Source organism: Muntiacus reevesi, chromosome 1 (assembly GCF_963930625.1).
Source record: "Muntiacus reevesi chromosome 1, mMunRee1.1, whole genome shotgun sequence".
NCBI classification, from domain to species: Eukaryota; Metazoa; Chordata; class Mammalia; order Artiodactyla; family Cervidae; genus Muntiacus; species Muntiacus reevesi.
This window is the reverse complement of record NC_089249.1, coordinates 207323945-207340872: the sequence shown is the minus strand read 5'-3', so window position 1 is coordinate 207340872 and position 16928 is coordinate 207323945. Positions and strand designations below refer to the sequence as shown.

Sequence of the window (16928 nt, the reverse complement as noted above, 5' to 3'; positions counted from 1 at the left end):
ATTAGAAGGAAGCCTCACTAAGTTTTATTATTGGCTTTCTCTCCTCCCTACAAGCAAAAGAGTATTTTCATTTTTAATATATTGTGTGGAGCTACCAGAAACTTTTTTTTTTTTAATCTGACATTGATTTATTTTTCTTCATCCCCTAGGTTAAAACAATGAAAAGAAAGAAACTATTCTGTAGGACCAAGCAATTTATGGGCAACTTTGACTGCAGAGAGGCTTAAGCAGCATTCTTTCATTTGTTCCATGGTGCTGGTTGGTTTAACCCTTTCTGCCTCCCCCAATCACACTGATCACCGTGCCAACCGGGAGTTTGCTGGCTCAGCTGCACTGTCATGTCAAAAATCCACGGGCCCTCCTTCCTGGTATCCACAGTTCTCAAAGGATTTGGTCAAGATAACGCTGCCTCCCATTTTGAGTTAACTTCTTTGAGTAGGAGGGTTACCTAATTTCTTCAAATTTTATTTCAAGAGTGACTCTGGGATAGTATCTCGGGAGGTTATAAAGCTTTACTAAACAGAAGGTCTAGTGTGGTCTGACCCTAACCCATCCTTCCTCCATGTTAGCTTGAAACACAGGGTGAAGAGGGGTGTCATACGGGCTCCTGGGCACAGAAACTGTTGTTTTTTTTTGGGTCCCCCGTTTCTTGCAGGTAAGACTATAGCCTCCATGACCTTCCCCGAGTTCAAAAGGACAGATTAGAAATTTCTCATCAAGGGAAGAACAGCCAAGAAACCACCTGAGGCAACCACACCCTTAAACCATGCTATAAAACTCCTCATCAAGTCCTTCAAGTCCTCATCGAGTTGGGACACAAAGATCTCCAGGGCAGGATCTCTCTGTGTTTCCTTTGCCTGGCAAAGCAATAAAGCTTTTTTCTACTTTGCCCCAAATTCTGTCTCTGAGATTTGACTTGGCACTAGCGTTACAGAGGCTGAGATTTTGGCACCATGCTCTCAATCACTAGTGATTTTCACAGTCATCCTAGAACCACCATGAAGTTCTCCACATTTCATGTTTTCTTTCTCCTTCACATTTCATTTTAGTTGCTGAACTAAAAGCCTGAATTGGCATTTTCACAAATTTTCCTTTCAGAACTAGAAATAACTATCTCTCTCTTAATTCAATATATTTACTATACAGTATTGGGTTTTTAAAAATACATTAAGATGGAAAAAGACTTGCAAGCAATGTGAGATGTGTGACAATTCATTACCAGTGTGTAGCCAGCCTTGATTTGGCCTGGATGGTCAAGGATAATCACCCAAGCCATGAAGACAGCTGCTTCCATTGGTGGATGACTTTTGCTGTCCCACCAGACAAATCGCCTTGACAAATATCTTTGCCAGACACATTCTTGACATTGAAGTGCACATTGTCCCCAGGAAGAGCTTCACTCAAAGCTTCATGGTGCATTTCAACAGATTTGACTTCAGTTGATTGGAGCAAAGGTGACTACCATGCTAGGGTTGAGAACACCAGTCACTTCCACTCAGCCTACAGGGACAACGCCAATACTCCCAACTTTGCAGATGTCCTAGAGGGGCAGAGGCAAGGGCTTGTCACTTGGATGAGTTGGTAGCAGGATGCAATCCCAAGCCTCAGGCAGCGTGGGTCCACTGGCCCTGCCATCTTCACAGGTGACTTCACAGGCATGTTAGCATTTTGTTCCAGCATGTTGTCACTATCCCAGAGGAAACTGGCACAACTGCTGCGGCGTTGGTGTTGAGCCAGGTTTTCTTAATGTGGTTCTGACTTCCTTTATGATGTCCTTGTATCACTTCTGGCCATAGAGTAGCTCAGTGGGATCCATTTTGTTGACATTAACAATTTGTTGTTTCATACCTAGTGTGGGAGTCAGAAAAGCAGACTCACAGGTCTGCCTGTTCTTGGGGATCCCTGCTACAAATTCACCAACACCAGCAGCAACAATCAGGACAGCACAGTCAGACAGAGATTGCCCAAAATCATGTTTTTGATAAAGTCCCTGTGTCTTTGGGCATCAGTGATGGTCACAAAATACTTTTTGGGTTTCACTTTCCATAGGGAGGTATCAAAAGGGATACCAAGCTCACCTGTAGTTTTTAGCTTATCTAAGACCCAGACCTCCTTCAAGAAGCCCTTTCCCTTCTCATCAGAATCCTCAAACTTTCTGATAGTTTTTTTTTTGTCAGCCCTACTCATTTATAGATCAGATAGTAGACTTCCCCAAATCTACATATCCAATGATGATCATGTTGTTATGAATCTATTCTTTTCTCATTGTGGCTTAGGTTTAGTGGTGGTTTTCATGACATCTGCGTTCTGGCACCAAACCCAATGTGAAAAAGCTTTCTTCTCTCTTTTTATTTCTTTAATCCCTATTTTTCTCCTTTTGACTTTGCCTTGCCTTCTCTGTTCACATTGCTCCTTAGCCTTTAACTAAACACTTAACCGTTTCATGACCCTTAAACCACATCAAGAAAAGTCACAAAAGACTCCTCAAAGGAGCAAGAAGAAATACTGCATCTATAAATACTGCACACAACTGAATTTCTAGGTCTCCTTCAGTTATAACTTCAACCTCAAAAAGCAGTTGAAGAAGCCATCTAATTGTTTAGAACATTTGTTAGAACCCTGGATACAGTTTGGAGGTGTGATTCTGATCTGGAATTTCCCAGGAGACTCTTGTTCACACCCAAGCCGTGACTGAGACTCTTACCCTGACAGCCAGCGAAGAACCAGAAATCACAGTGAAATGCCATAGTTCACATGAAGCTATTTCCATTGTAGGAAAAAAGTGTGCTTCATGGGAAACTGCACTGTCTGTACCCAGCACACCCTTCCTGTTATCTGATTCTAGCCTTCATCGTCCTTGAGCTATTTTACAACTTGTATGTTATAGGTAACTGACAGACATGCAAATGCTTCCCGGTCTGGTAGAGATTCAATTGATTTCTCTCCACTCCCCCTGGAAAATAACCAGATTTGTTCTATTTGCATTCTCATTTCAATATTCCTGATCTTGAAATGTGTCTCTTCAGATTCTCTTGAACCTGTTACAACATCGGTCCTGTCTTTGATTAAAGAGTAGAATCAAATCTTTAATATGTACTCATTTTTGTATCTGTATGAGGGTCACGATTTTACCTTTCTTTGAAATTTATCTTTTACCACCACTCTTCTCAGTTTTTTGCATGATTCTTTTTGCATGAGTCTTTTGCCTGATACCTCTGATGTTTCTTTCAATGTAAAAATCAGGTGATGGCGATTCAGCTATTGATGGGCATAAGTAATTTTATAGGCACAATGAGCCATAATATTTTGAGGTGGGGTCTCCCAGAAAATCTGGAATGTGTGCTTGCTGAACATTCTTTCTTATAGCACCACACAGCTGGAAAGGGTCTTTGTACCATCTACTCTCCTTCACTATAGGAACTAGGCCAGCCAAAGCCCAGAAATAGGGAGATTTTTTTTTTTCCCGACTTTGCACAGATTTTGAGTAGTAAGAAAATTGATTTTGAACCCAAGTCTGGCTAATTCCAGGCTCCAAAGCCTTTATTACTATAGTAAATCTTCTCTTCTTAAAGTGGGGCTGACAATATGAATCTAAAGCTTACTGTAAGACTTAAATGGATGTCAGAATCTAGAAAACCTAACACCAATGTCTCTGTCCCTCACAGCAGGGCCTCTGTGCTTTCCCTCAATGAATGAAATGAAATGACAAAGCAAATGGCACCACTTCTGCGTTTGATTGGTCGACCAGTCTCCTTAATTCATAGGCACACTTTGCATGTCATTTATCCTCCCACTGTGCTGAAGCACATAATAAATGCTTGATAAAATTTTGTTGATTAGAGCTGATTGGAGTAGAACTAGCAGAGATGCAAAGGACACAGGCTTTAACTAGAGAGCTGGAAGGAGCCAGCCTGTTGTACCCTAATCCTTCTGTGGACCATGCAATCTAAAAATAACCCAACTAGGTTGGTAGAGAATAATTTATAATCTAGAACAATTATTGTAACTAAATACCCTGACCCACTTTTTGCTGGAAACTCACTGTACATTCTGATTTACATAGGCATATTATCACAGAAACTCTTTGGAGTGAGGGACAGCCTATTTTAGGAAATGAGTAGCTGCACTTACATTGGTTGCTGCTTTCTTCCCAGGTCGGTTTTCAGTTCAGGCAGATGATGAGGGGCGGCGGTGTTAGCAAAAGGTGCCCTATAGCATAGATGCCTGAGAGCTCTTTAAACTGTGTGCTGACAATATTTTTATATACTCTGTCTTTCCTTCATCATCTCCCCCACCTCCCCCAACCGTTTCCTTTGCTGCTTGAGCTGTTTGGCCGTGTCTGAACTGCGGCTGCCGAAGCCTTTTCTGGCAGGTTGCCCAGGGAGCAGCTCTCCTGTCGATTCCGCCTCTCTCCAGGAGTTGCCTGCCTTCAGTATAATGGGCAACATTGAAAGCCGCAAGGCGCTTGGTCGACAAGGTCAGAGTGCCTTTCATTCCTGCAATAATCAACCAGTGTAGCTCTTCCTCAGACCTGGGGAGAGAGAAGATAGAGGTCAAAAGAGCAATTACATTTCACATTGACTCCAGAAAAGGCTCGGATCACAAGACTGAAAACCAAAACGGATTCTTGCTTCATTCTGATCCATTCTCTTTCTGGTCATCTTTGTTATTAATGCTGGCCTAAAACCATAACAAGTTTTCACTTCATGATGTGCAAAATGCATTTTCTGCCTCCAGATGAGATCTTTCTTCTTAGACATTTAGCACTGTCAGCATATTGCAAAAGAATGCAAATGAGCTGCAGGATCTATAACCAGAGACAGTAAGCAAAGGCCATTAATTATGTTTTTAAAAAATGTTAACCCTAGCAGACTGTATAACAAGCAATTGTGCTAATTTCAATCTGTAATCAGTCCCTACATTAGCATAACTTTATTTATTTAGCATTAAGGCAACAATTTAGAGAATATAATTTAGTTGGAAATGTCAGTAATTTTGCAGTGGCAGATTGCTGTTACAAAGCCACCTCTATTTGACCTTACAGCTGCCAGGACTAATTACTTTAATTGCATTAATTGCACTGACCATTCTGGTATTTAGTGTAGTTGCTGCTACTCTTCAACCATTGAGCAAATCAGCTCAGGAATTCTTAGGAAAATGGGCCAATGTTTTCCTCTAAATTTTTTATTTCTTTTCTACATTTTGAGAACCTAGAAAATTCACAGATTATTAGTGGTCTCACTGAGATCAAGGATTTTGAGGAAAGGCTTTGAAAGGAAAAAAAATCTGTACTGTTTAACTTTATTGCTCATTGCTGAGTCGGTTAAAATACAGTCACTTTACTAACAGGAAGCATTTAAAAGATGGCTGTGGTGGTTAAAAATCCCTCATTTTACATTTTAGAATGAATGCCTATTAAAAATGCTGTGATCTTTGTTTCCATCTTATTAAACTGAAAACAGAGTTTTCCTTGAGATTTGACTCAACACAGATTGAAACACACAGCTATGTCCTAACTGAGGACCTATGGTCTTATGAACCTAAAGAGAGATGTTTGCTCCTGACAAGGAAAGTGTCACAGTACATTTGATCATTTGCTACCAGGAACACATCTATTACTTGAAGAAGTTTTGGGATACCCAGCTCCTACACATGAAATTGTGGAACCTGAAAGTCAGAAAGACCAGATGTCATACAATTTATCTGCATCCTCACGGCAGGTATCAGCTCCTCCTGGTTTCTTCCAGATGGTCATCTAATCTCTGGCTAAACACTTTAGGTTATTTTTTTCCCCCAAATAATGCAGTTGACTTTGCTCAACAACTTGGATTGCTACACCATTCTACTACATAATGATATATACCTATACATCATTATGTAATAAATAAGAACTATGTAATATAAAATAAAGTGACAGACTTTATTTTCTTAGGCTCCAAAATCACTGGAGATGGTGACTGTGGCCTTGAAATTAAAAGATGCTTGCTCCCTGGAAGAAAAACTATGAAAAATCTAGACAGTATATTAAAAAGCAGAGGTATTACTTTGCCAACAAAGGCCCATACAATCAAAGCTATGGTTTTTCCATTAGTTATCTATGGATGTAAGAGTTGGACCATGAAGAAGGTTGAACACTGAAGAGTTGATGCTTTTGAACTGTGGTGTTGGACAAGACTTTTGAGAGTCCCTTGGACTGCAAAGAGATCAAACCAGTCAGTCCTAAAGGAAATCAGTCCTGAATATTCATTGGAAGGACTGATACTGAAGCTTCAATACTTTGGCCACCTGAAGCAAAGAGCTAACTCATGAGAAAAGACCATGGTGCTGGGAAAGATTGAAGACATGAGAAGGTGGTGACAGAGAATGAGATGGTTGGATGGCATCACTGACTCAATGGACATGAGCTTGAACAAGCTCCGGGAGATGGTGAAAGACAGGGAACCCTGGCATGCTGCAGTCCATGAGGTCGCAAAGAGTTGGACTGAACAACTCAACAACATCTGTTTAGTGATACTAGTAGCCAATATGTATTGAGTGACTGCTATGTTCTAGGCACTGTTTTAGACTCTTGACACGTGTTTATTCTTTTAATCCTCTCAACAGTCCTATGCAATATATGTTATTGTTGCTGTTATCTACGGCAGAGCCAGGATTCAAATCCAGATATTTGTGTCTGGAGCCTCTAAGCTTGACCTTGATGTTAGATTGCTTCAGAAATGGAGCAAATTCTTCCTCTGAGGCCACACAGAATTGATAAAAACAGCTTTCCTCCTAAGTTGGTGGCTTCTGGCTTGCTGCCTCTGGTTCTTCATATGACAGAGCTTCAGTTTGGCAATATTCCTCTTTAGAGTGAGACAGCTCGATCTAATTGAAGTCTTAACACTCCCAATGCATGCAGTACTTCTTCAGGCTAAGATATACTGTCTGCAAGTTTTCAGCCCATATGTCATGTCCTTGGGGAAGTTTTCCTTGACCGCTTGTCTGCCTTAGGAAGCCTTATTATGAGGTTCTGGTGGGACCATGAAGCTTTCTTTCTTAGAATTAACACTCTTCAATTCAATAATTAATAGCCCCAAACTGACACAATATTGTAAATCAACTATACTTGTAAATCAACTATAAAATATATTAAAATATTAAAAAAATAATAATCCATATACTTTGCCTTTAACAAGGCAAGGAGGAGTGGTACTGTCTGTTTTCAATAGGCTTACTATTAACCATTCAATCCCACACAAAAGCACAAAGAGATTCACAAAAACCCCTGATTCAGTTAGGTTTGAGCTGTATATCCCAATTACATTGTGTCCATAGGGCGAAATACATGAATGACTCCAATGCTGTTTGTTTTTCCTTTCAATTCCTCTCCAGCTACTCAATAGATGTGAAGCCCTCATTCTGGGTTTTCTGATAGGTAATAAACCCTTTGGACTTTATCCTTTCCTCCATGTCCACTTTATATCCAGCTCTTTCAATGTATGATTCTGAAAAAGCTGCATTCTCCCTGTATTAAACATACCCCAACTTTCTGTGTCTATGACTAGGTTCCTGTGATTGCTCTCCACCCACAATCTCTACTCTCCTCATTCTGTTTTCTGTTTTCACAGAAGATCCATGAAATCCTCAAGCAGCGAATCCACATCTTTTCTAGAGCATCTGCAGTGGGCTATTCCATCACTTCTGTCTCTCAGCCTCTCTCCACTAGACCTCCTTTCCTGACCCTCTGCACGGCCTCCCTTCAGTTCATCATCTCTGGGAGGGACCGTTGTAGCAGTGGCCCAGCTTCTGGCTGATCCCACCTCTGGGATCCTTCACATGGCTGTATTTTCTGTGGAAAATCACTCAAGGGCTCCCTGGTTGGCATTTAACATGTTTTGTTTCTGCCAGGCATCTTTACATTTTCAGTCTGAAGGTCATTCTTCTGGTAGAGAAGACAGAGCAAAATAGGAGCGGAGTAATTCTATTTTCTCTTTGTCTTGTTAACATTACATCATAATCTCTTAGAAATGTGACTAACAGTTCCATGTTCTTCTTTGTTTCTTACACATTGTGGAAAGTAATTTTTTTGTTACCTTTTTTTCCCCTAGTGAAATTGACCTTATTTTTTACTTTATTCTTTATGACACTTTTCTTCTAGGTTTGTGCTATTTCATTGCTTTTGTTCCTGGCTACAAGTTCTTTGATCTTTCAAACTTGCTTTTAAAAATCTGAGCTCTGTGCCACCATAATTGATTTCTATAGTTTTTCTTCCATATTTGACTTATTTTTTTTTTATTACAGTTAGATTATAGTTATAATTTTATTTTCTACTCCTTCTGGACCTACCTACACACTTCTAGAAAACCCTCTGGTCATGAGACCAAGCACATATGTTCTTTGAACTTTTTGAAATTTGCTTTTCCATACTCTTGGATGCCTGTCAGACATGATGACCATTCCTGGCTTTTGCTCATTTGAATTCTGAGAAGCTCTCCTTTTCTCCAAAGGTTCGCAAAACTTTATTCTGAATCTGCCCTATCTTGAAGATCAGAACCAAGTTTAGAGGAACTGCGTCCTTCAGATCCAAGCTGACAATCTATATCTCTTGATCCCCTGAGTTGAAGACCTTAGTTCCCAGAAGCAGAGAAACTCCCCAGGTCCCACCCTGCCTGATGATGGTGAGTGATCCTGCCAAGCTTTGGCTCCTGTGCGCAGGCTCTGGGAAAGAAAGAAGAGGAGCAGGAGTGGTAGCAACCTCAGGGGAGACACGCAGCCTCCCTCACAGGAGGGGAGGTCACCAGGTCAATCCCGCATCTAAAGCCACTGAACTCTGTCATCCTTTACCTAGAGGTGTGCCTCTGAAGGTACAGAGTGTAGATGGAAAAGCAGAAGTGGTAAGGGATCTAACATGGGGGAAATGGAAAACAGAGTGGGGGAGGAGGGGAGTAACAGCTATGAAACTCCGCTGTGTGCCTCTGTGCTAGGCACGTACAGACACCTGTCACTGGTTCCTCCCAGTACGTTTGTATATGTGGGAAATGAAACACATTAAAAAGAGTTGACTGTCTTCTCTAAGTCATAGGGTAGGGAATGCAGAAGCCAGGAATTAAGCCTAGATCTGAGGATGAGAGGATAACACAACAAAACTAAAACCAGAAGATTAACAATTTATTGCCTATATATATTAAAAAGTAATGTCCTTATAAAGGAGATATATGTACAAATCAATGTCTATTACAGTAAACTTCAAGAAAAATATCTGCTTTGTGCACATTAGTAATAATTTTGGTGGATATAACTTGAATTTTTATTACATCCACTTTCTTGAAAAATGTAACCTTTATTTCAATATTTTTCCTAGGCAGAGGTTTCTTTTTTGTTTGTTGTTTGTTTTAAAGTCTACTGGTGAAATTTCTTGTCAAAATAAAAGGAAAATGAACTTACACCACAGTGGTAGTCTCATAATTTGTAGTCCTTAAAGGAACATCAGCTACATATATAAATGTTCTTTGAAAAGTCTCTTTTAGATGTTAATGGAAGTATTGATTTTCACCTCTGTCTCTTTTATAACATCTATTTACCATGCTACCTCATCTCCGTTCTGTGCTCGGCTCTCTCAAGTGTCAGGGTCAGAGACAAGGGCTAAAGCCAAGGTGACTAAGCAGGTGTCAAGCCCGTTGCAGAAACAGAGAGAGACTTAACGAATGGCACAGGTCTTCTAAGTCAATGGACCCTGTCTCCCCTAATTTCATTATCAATTCACCACAAGAACCTGACAGAGTCAGTATGTTAAGTCAAATTCAAAAGCTCAAGAATGAAAGGGGGGGAAAAATCCAATCTCAGAGTCAGGTAGAAACATCATATTTCAGAGAAAAATCTTTAGCATTGATTTATAGCTACAGACTCTAGTCTAATGGTTTCCTCTTTAAATTAAGCCTACTAATGATTTCCCATCCTGAAATTAATAATCCAAAAGCTGCACAAGTTCAAAAAAGGCACTGATTGTCATCCTTCAACCAGGAAGTGCCAATAAGTGGATGCCCAGCGTGTTCCCATCAGCGACTGTGGTTGCTGACACGCTATGGCATCTTGAGAGTCGTACGCATAATTGGGTTGCCAAGAGGCCATAAATTTGAGATGGAACATCCTCTTTGTTGAGGCTTCTGTACACGCAATCCAACTGCTCTCTGATAAACACATTTGTCTGGGAGAGAAGTTCCTGCCTAAGTAGTTTAGAGACTTGTGCTCATGGAAGAGGTGACACAGACCCCATGTGGAGACAAGTCAGGCAGTCTCAGGCCTGTGCAAGGCATCAAAAGTTCCAGAGGAAACCCTTTCTCCCAGGATAGCTGCAGTGACTTGAAACAGAATTGAAACCAGAAAAAAGGAAACAGTTGTTTGTGGGGAACAGGAAATATATATTAAGGGGAAACTGACATAGAGAGAGTCATTTTTGGTACTGAGTATTTTAATTTACCCTGTGCTATTGCATGCACTTTTGTAAACGATGTTAAATTATTTCTAAAAGAATGTGGGAGTATGAATAAATAAGTGAAGTCTCTTTAGAACATTTTAAGATACAGAAACCTTCTCATTTGTTCCTTAAGAGAAAAAAAGAGCAGCTTATATTCCTAGTTAATTACCTGTGTTTTTAGTAAATGGATTGTATCAAACTATCAGAGTTTTTGCAGCTACTTTGGAATTTGTTTTTGGGTGTAGGTCTACCAGTTTCATTGTACATACATTAAAGAAATTTAAATGTTAAAATGCATGCTCCTGCAGCCTTCTGTATATATCTGTTATGGCATCTTTCTGTTTGAATTGTAATGAGTTACTCATGTTGTCTTGCCCACCAGACTATTCTTGGCGGGATCACAAAGTCCCCAGCACCTGCTGGGGGTTCCTCCAATAGAGAAGACATATAATATATACTATCTGGGGTTTAATATTAAATAACACAATGTAATCAATTTGCAGAATAGTTAAAAGAATTAAATGAGATAACATAAAATCTAATATGTTTCTAAATCATGATAGGAACTCAACAGTTAATTCTCTACCCCTTCTTGGGACTAAAGAAAAAATATTTTTTAATTTTTAAACCAGTGTAGAATACTAAATACTAATTTTCACTTAATAAGAAATATGTACTCTTTAGAACTTGTTTAGCTCATAAAAATAACCATATTTTGCATATTTAGAAACTTAAGGCCCATGTGGATTGATGGGCACAGAAAACATTGGGAAACAAAATTTGGCTTCCTTCCTAACAGTGCTTCATGAGGAAAATGGCCTTAGCAAACTGATGATCTCCATTTTCGTATAATCTCTTATCAGTTCCTGGAACTAATTTGGATCTTTTGTCCATCTTGGACGAATCCTTAGGCCCCAAGTCCCGACTAAGTCTAGGTCACTCTAAAAGAACTGCAGGAAATTTGGAGCCAGTAGTTCATATCAATATTTCCTCAGACTGAGTCACTCATTGTTCTGCACAAATCTTGTGGGTGAGACATCTTCTGGACTCTCCTACCCCAGAATTACCTGGCATTTGCATCTTGCAAACAGACAAGCTCTTTGCTCAAAAGTTGGGCTGATGAGGAATAGCTTCACAGGTGTTATATGGAGAGGAAAGCTTTGTGGAAGAAAGTACAGTATAGATGGAGGGAGGGATGGGCCCTGTGCACTGAAAAGGTTTTTAGCCAGTTGTTAAGGACAAGCTATGACTTTGGCCTTCTAGGAAGAACAATTTCCCATATATAGTACAAATCAAGATTTGCTAGACAATTTATGCTGGTTAAAAGATATCCTGTATGAAGCAAAGGTGAAAGAGAGTAATTCCTATGTCCACAAGTGTTCTGGTTTATTCGTGTGAAAATGACCACTAGGCTGCACTGAACTGCCTCTGTGGTGGGTTTCCATCAGACCATTTACTGTTGTTCACTTGCTAAGTTGTGTCTAACTCTTGGTGACCCCACGGACTGCAGCACTTCAGGCTCCTTTGTCTTCCACTATTTCCTTGAGTTTGCTTAAATTCACGTCCATTGTGTCAGTGATGCTATCTAACCATCTCTTCCTCTGTGGCCCCCTTCTCCTTTTGCCTTCACTCTTTCCCAGCATCAGGGTCTTTTCCTGATGAGGAAATGAGTCAGCTCTTCATATCAGCTGGCCAAAGAATTGGAGCTTCAGCTTCATTATCAGTCCTCCCAGTGAATATTCAGGGTTGGTTTCCTTTAGGATTGACAGGTTTGATACCCTTGCAGTCTAAGGGACTCTCAAGAGTTGAAAGAATTGAAAGCATCAATTGTTTGGTGCTCAGTCTTCTTTATGATCCAATTCTCACATCTGTACATGACTACATGAAAAACCATAGCTTTGATTATATGGACCTTTGTTGGCAAAGTGATGTCTCTGCTTTTCTAATATACCATCTAGGTTTATCATAGTTTCCCTTCCAAGGAGCAAGCAACTTTTAACATTATGGCTGCAGTCACAGTCTGCAGTGATTTTGGAGCCCAAGAAATAAAATCTGTTACTGCTTCCACTTTTTCCCTTTCAATTTGCCATGAAGTGATGGGACTGGATCCCATGATCTTATTTTTTTCAATGTTGAGTTTTAAGCAAGCTTTCTCACTCTCCTTTTTCACCCTCATCAAGAGGTTCTTTAGTTCCTCTTCACTTTCTGCCATCAGACCATAACTAACTACAAAAGAGTGAACAAAGGATATCCCTTTCTGGAAAAAAAAAAAAATGTCTATCATTTCAATGATTTCTAAACACATCTTTGTCCAACAACATTTTAATCTCTTTAAATTGCTAGTGAAAAGGTCTTTAGCACATCCAGTTAGTGATTCTTACTTCTTGGGTTTTAATTCAAAGAGTAGTAGTGCCTCTGATCACTTAGAAGAGACTTTGGAAAGAACACCTACAATATGATTTAAAAATAAACAGCATCTTTTTACTGTGGTCTCTGTCTGATATTGAGACATATCTGTCAGTGGACTGACAGATGATGAGAACAGCATGAAGCTGACTTCTAAAGGGAACTGAACAACTTTCTGTTGAATTCTCCTTTTCTGTGTCAACAAAACTCTCTGGTCATCTACAGTTCTTCATTTCAAGAAATGGGACATAGTTGAGACTTTGTGGTTTTTGGAGAAACCAGAAAAAAAAATGAGTCCGAGAATGTGAGTCAGGCGCCAGCACTGATCCCCTCGTTGGCCTTAGGGTTTTCATTAATGAGACCATGACTCCACAGGACAATGTTCTGCTGTGACTCTGAATAAAAGGTTCTAAATCCTTTTGGCCTCTGCAGTAGCCAATCCAAAGCCTGATACTGGACCATATTGAAATGAAAATTTCTCAGCCCCACTCTGCACCTCAGAAACATCAGGGGCCATGTAAAAGAAAAAGAGAAAGAAGGGGAAGGAAGAGAATAGTACACACATGACGAAAAAATGCAAACCGGGCAAAAAAGTGCACAGCAAAATAATGTTCTCCCTCAACTCAGTCTTCAGTGTTCCAGGCTCCAGTTCTCTTTCATCTGGGATTCAAAAATAAATACAGATATCCAGTCCTGAATCAGTAGGTAGGTATATGTTTAATACCCTGCCTAGAAGATCTTATTGCTCAGTCAGGGTAAGAAACACTGACCTTGACAGAGTGATAACACTTTGAGGACTTCCCACGATAGTGGTACATGATATGATGCATGGGCTTAGAAATCAGTTGAGTGCATCAGAATCTTGCATGCACTTGTTAGGCAGAGGAGGTTTTGCATTATTTGTTTAAGAGGCAGTATAGTATAGTTCAAACAAAACAATGCAGCAAAAAAAAAAAAACAAAAAAAACACAACAATGCAGCAATAAAGTAAACCTTCTGCTTGGGACTTAAGGGAAAAAATCCAGGGGGTACAGCAGATAAGAAGCCACTTGCCAATACAGGGGACATGGGTTCAATCCCTGGTCCAGAAGGATCCCACATACTGCAGGGCAGCTGAGCCTGTGTGCTACAACTACTGAGCCCACATGCTCCCACTGCTGAAGTCCATGCACCTAGAGCCTTGCTTCGCGACAAGCGAAGGCACTGCAATGAAGAATAGCCCCTACTTGCTGCAACTAGAGAAAGTCCTCTCAAAGCAGCGAAGACCCAGCACAACCAAAAATAAATAAATAAGTGGTTTTTTTTTTTTTTTAAATGTCCAGATCTGAATTTGCCAGTAACTCCCTGTGTGATTGGCTCTTAGAAATTTGTACATTTCACCCTTCTAATTATCTATAGGTTGGTGGCCTACCCTGGACTTATTCAATACTTTCTTCTTCTTGATCAATTTTAGTTTTTGTTCAGGTGTCTAAGCCCTTGACATAGCTCAAATTTCCGAAGGGAAGCTGACTCCCGCAGAGCACAGGGCAAAGCCTGACTGGTCCTTCCCTCTTCAGGAATGAGTATGTGACCCAAATCCAGTTAATCTAAAGTGAAGACAGACTGATGAGAGGTTTCTGAATTGTGAGAACCCTTTTTTTAATAGGGAGGAACAAACCTGACTCCATGCTGGATCTGTTTGTTTTACTTTAACCTGTGCTCTGTGATCTGTGCTTAGTCATACTGTCTCTGCACCTTTCCTAAAAGAATGTTGTCTATAACCTGAAATATATAGGACAGCCCATTCTTAAGGCTCTGACCTTTAAGAATCCATTCATACAGAGGCAAAACGTTGCAGAGCAGAGAATAACATTTGTTTTGTTGGAGGTTTATAGGAACATTGTGACCTGACCTATGTGATTAACTGCAAGAAAAAAGGATTCCAACACCAAGAAGTTTGCAAGAACTAACCATGCCCTTCTCTCGTCTCGTTTTTCAATTTGCTTTGCTGAAACTCGTTGGGGGAGTTCAGGGTTTGGGGGGCACAAGCTACTAAGCCACTGTCCCCTTGTATGGCCCTGCGATAAACCTTTCTCTGCTCCAAATTCCAGTTCGTTTGGCCTTACTGGGCATTAGGCACAAGGACTTGTATTGGATAATAGCCTTTTCCTCTTTCCCACTGACCGTGAACATATTTCTGACGGCTACTATGGCCATTCTGTGGAGTGAGCCCTGGTGGTGAAATGACACTTAGTCAGCAGAGTAGAAAGGCTAGAAAACATAGATTCAGGTCAATACATTGACCCACAGAATCCAACAGTGCTGAAGCCCTCACTCTATCCAGACTCCTGATGCATGAGCCAATAGTTAAAGCAATTTTGAACTGAGTTTTCTGTTACCTGAAATTTTCCTAAGTAATCCATCTTCTTTCAGTCTAAATCTCTCACTCAAGGCCTTAATTCATTACCTGCTCTCAGATAACTTTCATTAACTTCTTGGCCACTTACCTTGTCTTTATATCTCTTTCAGCTTTATGAACCTTAGATGACTTAGTGATTATTAACTTGCCATTTTTACCATTTCTTTTCTGTCTCCTCTTGACCTGTCACAAATCAGCATTTAGAAGCACTGTAGAATATATATAATATGTAGCCCAGTTCTTGTTCACTGTGGAAGGATACTTTACTCAGTGAGAAGTGGAGAGGGTACTTATGCTCAGATGGTCACCCGCTTTAGAAATCTAGGAGTGTCTGTGGGAGATATTACCAACATGCCTTTCTAACTTTCACTAAGAAAGGGGCCATTTGAATCTTAATTCTAAATGAACAAGAAGTAGATTATTCTCTTCATGTGGAATGTAAAGCTTTTTCATACTTGGGAAGGTGATTTTATAGGAACTCAGGGGAAAAGGGGAAGGAAGAAAGAAAGGGAAGGAGGAAAGAATACATTTTTTTCTAATCTTAAATACCAGGATGCTTTCATATACAACTTCAGTTAAATCTTACAACAAGCCTGCAAGGTAGGTTTATTTCCACTTTACATATGGGGCAACTGAAATTTAAAGCAGTCATTTTCTCAAGGCTACTCAAGTGCATGTCAGAACCAGAGTCACACCAAAGACTCTACAATTCCAAAGTCATACATTTTCTATACCTTACACATTTTTAGTCCCTTATGTATCCCCCAGAAAGGTTTCTGGATTTTTGGAATCCCTTCAGACCATTTCTTTGTTGAGCAGGTGGTGGGCATCACTTGGGCAGCCTTTTGACCTTGGGCTCTCTGGGCTTCCTTCCCTGGATACTTTCTGTGCTCATCCTCAGGCCCCTTGTGCCTGGCTGTCCTTCTCCCAGGTCACTGGTAAATTCAAGATCACTGAATAAATGGCTGATAATGAGGCTGTGCTCCTGTCACATATTTCCCTGGCTTGATTCCTCTGTGACACTTTGGTGGTCTCGTGGTCATGGTATGTGAAGTAAGAACCCCGGCTATAGCCACCAACTGGTCTTGTGGATCTCTGCTATTTACTGAGTCATTTACAAATATCTACTATGTTGCTTCTATTCTGTGTGTTCTCTGAAGCAATCTGTCCCAGTTCTTCGTGAAGCCTGCCACAGCACTCGGGTACCTACATTTATAGTTCAGTTCAGTTCAGTTCAGTTGCTCAGTCATGTCCGACTCCTTGCGACCCCATGAACCGCAGCACACCAGGCCTCCCTGTCCATCACCAACTCCCGGAGTTTACCCAAACTCATGTCCATTGGGTTGGTGATGCCATCCAACCATCTTATCCTCTGTCTTCCCCTTCTCCTCCTGCCTTCAATCTTTCCCAGCATCAGGGTCTTTTCAAATGAGTCAGCTCTTCGCATCAGGTGGCCAAAATATTGGAGTTTCAGCTTCAACATCAGGCATAGACTATGAAGACACTTTGAGCAGACTGGGACTGCCCCTTTTCCAGCATTATCCACAATCATGATGTCAGAGCAGTGTGACAAAATGGAGACAGAATGGATGGGAAGAAATGTTGCAAGAAGGAAAGAAAAGAAAAAAAAAAAAAGAGAGAGGGAGAGAGGAAGAGCTTGGACTGGCTGCA

At 40.5% G+C, this 16928-nt stretch overlaps 1 pseudogene; it reads right to left on the bottom strand.

Moving 5' to 3' along the window:
* Positions 1–1156: 1156 nt before the first annotated feature.
* On the bottom strand, positions 1157–2266 carry LOC136157127 (elongation factor 1-alpha 1 pseudogene; annotated as a pseudogene).
* Between the last annotated feature and the right edge of the window lie 14662 nt (positions 2267–16928).